Genomic DNA, 3,562 nt, shown 5'->3' on the forward strand with positions numbered 1-3,562 from the left:
TTATCTAGGCAGTAATCAATAGGTATTTAATTGGACTTAAATCTCTCTCAATGGGAGGAAATTCATGGGTGACACTGTAATCAGCCAAACACACATGGCTGAAGATATCATAGATCACAGAGAAAACCCTATCTCTGTCATATCTCTAGACACATGAACTTTCTTGTTGCGTATTAACTATTCATCCTTATATTTACAGACAGGTATACCATGCACCACTCATCAAAGAAGCTTCTTTTTTGTAACATATAAAGGCTATTACAGAGTTCCACAACTGGTCACACCCAGAGAATCTCTATGTAATGAGAGATGCCCATCTCTAAGTGACACATCTACAGTGGAACCTCTATATATAAGGCTCATGAAATATAGCAGAACACGGGGTAGAGAGGCTATTCATATACCCCTCAAATCTCACCAGCAAACCTTCCTTGTATAACAAAGTGTGAGGTACACAGATGGCCACAACTGACTAAGTTTTAGAGAACAGGACATGTCAGAGTGTGTGTCCCTGAATAAGACTCTTACAATTAAATCTCACCCATGGCTCAGGAACCATTGTGGAAGAGGGAACAGAAAGACTGTAAGAGACAGGTTTCATGCATAAATATAAGGAAACAGAAAGTTTTAGGTCACTGCAAGCTTGTTCATATGAACTTGTAACAATCGTGACAACATGCACAATTAAACAAAATCCCAGCATAGCATGAGGGAAATTGGCAGCTGGCTCCAACCCTAGCCAAAGAACTATTGGTAACTGATTATTGCTAGGTGAATTAAAGTAGTTCTTCTTTGAGGGAATGATTCTAGGTAGGCTGACTAGAACCCAATGAATGAACTCACACAGGGGGACATCTGGGTACAAATGCTTGACTTAACATGTATGTCAGAATGCATGAAATCCAGTGGGCGGGTATGGGAGGGCACAGATTGGGGAGGAGTCTAAATTTGATTAAGATATATTATATGAAATGCACAAAAACTCAATAAAAATATTTAAAAAGTAAAAAATTATAAAAATTAATATGCAATTATATAATAAATTCCTATTTGTTCACATGAATTATCAATGCAACGTTTTAATTTTTATTAAGCTCCATAATACAACTGTGTTTATTCGGACTGAGGAATGAATGGAAAGTTATTTTAAATGATTGTAGATTCCTCTTTGGAAAGATGAGAAATTTCTAGAGATGGATTACAATGGTCATTTATCAGTTTCAGTATAATTAATGACATTGAACTGTGATACTGATTATGAGTAGCTAGAATGTCAATTTTTTTTACTCTATCTTATTTATCTATCATCTATCTACCTATCATCTAATTATCTACCTAGCATCTATCTGTGGGTACATATGCATTGCTATAGCACTTGCTTAGACATCAGAGGACAACTTGTTTCAGTTGGTTCAATTCTTATTCCAAATGGGTTCCTGGCATCTAAAAATCTGGCCACCAGGCTTGGTCACAAGGGTCTTATCCACTGAGTCATCTCACTGTCCCTGAACTTTAATGTTTTTAAGATAGGGTCTTCATGTGGAGCTCTGGCTGGCCTGGATCTCACTGTTTAATTCAATATACCTTCATGATTTTCTCTTGGTGACCAAATGAGTTTTATTAAGGTTACCCACAGAATCATGAATGAGGGATTATTTTGAGGAGCAAGCACAACTTACTAGTGGGTATTCCATTGAATACAATGTCTCTCCCTGCTCCAGAAACAATTAATCACTTACAGGTCCTCAGGGATTAGCGTGGTCTAATGAGACTCTCCCTCTAAATAGTGTTGAATGCTTATAGATTTACAGAAAAAGCTGAGTCCTGAGGAACATCTCTATTTTCTCTGACCAAATGTTGATGGGCCCAATCTTGTTCAAATCTTGCACATTTAGTCATGATTGCTGAGTTCAAGAGTGACATGTGCATTCTCTTCTCTCAATGCTCCCTCCTCCGTGATGATATTTCCTGAGCCTTGTAGGCAGTGATGTAGATGTCCCATTTAGAGTTGGACATTCAACAGTTATTCTATCCACTTTTGACCAGTTATGAGCCATGGGAATAAGCAGCTATCACCTATGCAAAAAGAAGCTTCTGGTATCAAAACTTATTGCACCGCCTATTTATGAATCTAATCATGAATATTTAGCAGGTAATTTGATAGGTATATCATGTCAATTTAGCAACAGAACAACAATAACTTCCTCACTAGGTTCTAACTCCTCCCCAACCATGGACTTTTACTGGGATTACAGTACACAATAATGAATTGCCTCCTGTAGATCAGGCTTCAGTTCCAGGAAGGAGGTGTTTTTACACCCTAAACAGTCATGCCGTGATTGCACCAGTGGGTACCTCTTCCTGTCAGGCCAGCAGTGTAGCTAGCACACAGGTACCACAGCTGATTGAGACTGTTGACATTCGTCTCACAGTAGTCTGCATAGCAATTTCCAGCACTATGAAAGCCAAGCAGCAAATGAGGATGCTTCCATCTCCGGCCCATTTCTCTAAATCCTGAAACCAAAACATGTGGTGTCTTCAACAATGGTATTTTACCATGTAGTTCTGATGGGCAACCAACACCAGGAGGAATGTTCTGTATTGTTTTAGGGAGTCTCAGAGTGCCTGATCAACAACTCTTAGGACAGTATTCCATCTCTGGCGCTGGGATTTCCATTTCATAAATTCATGGCTTCTAGGTGAGGCTTCATCCACCCATCCAAGGATCTATTTTCACCCCCCCTTTCCATAATTTGATTTTCAATTAGATTACAAAGTAGCTAAGTAAAAGATTCCTCATAATGTTTTCACAAGTTTTGATTGATGCTCCCCACAGCTCCTCCTCTCCCCCAAGAGAACGTCCTTCCTCCTTCTTCTGTTAATCCTACCTCAGTATTTTCCTGTCTACTTTCATGTCACAGGTGTCCTTACTCCTCACCCCCTGCTCATTAGACTATTTCTCCTTTACTGGCATCTACACACATTTCCTCCCACATAGCCATACACATATAAGTACTAGGAGATAGTATGTGTATATTAGATATGAAATGGAGTTGTTTATTTCTGATGTTATATATTATACCCATATATATATATTTAAATTCCATTCACATTCCTGTGTATTTTATTTTTCTTTACAGCTGAATACAATTCCATTTTGTATATATATATAGATATATATTACATTTTCATTGTACATTAATTACTTGAACATCTAGGCTCATTTCATGTTCTAGGCTCATTTCACGTTCATGCATCTCTGTGGTCAAATATGCAATTCTTTGGGTACCTGCCCTGGAGTGGTATAGTTCTAATTTAGTTTTTTTGAATATCTATGATGATTTCCATAGAGCCTGTCTTAGTTTGTACTGTCGTCAGTGATAAATAATATTCATCCTTTCCTCTACCTACATCCTCGACAAGATTTGGTGTACTGTTCTTTTTTTTATATTTATATTTTATCACTAGTTTAATCATTTGTTTTGTCAATGTGTGTGTGTGTGTGTGTGTGTGTGTGTGTATGTGTGTGTCTGCCTGTGTGTACCTTGCTCGAATTAAGGAA

The sequence above is a fragment of the Nannospalax galili genome, unplaced genomic scaffold (assembly GCF_000622305.1).
Source record: "Nannospalax galili isolate Female #2095 unplaced genomic scaffold, S.galili_v1.0 scaffold1642, whole genome shotgun sequence".
Classification (NCBI taxonomy): Eukaryota; Metazoa; Chordata; class Mammalia; order Rodentia; family Spalacidae; genus Nannospalax; species Nannospalax galili.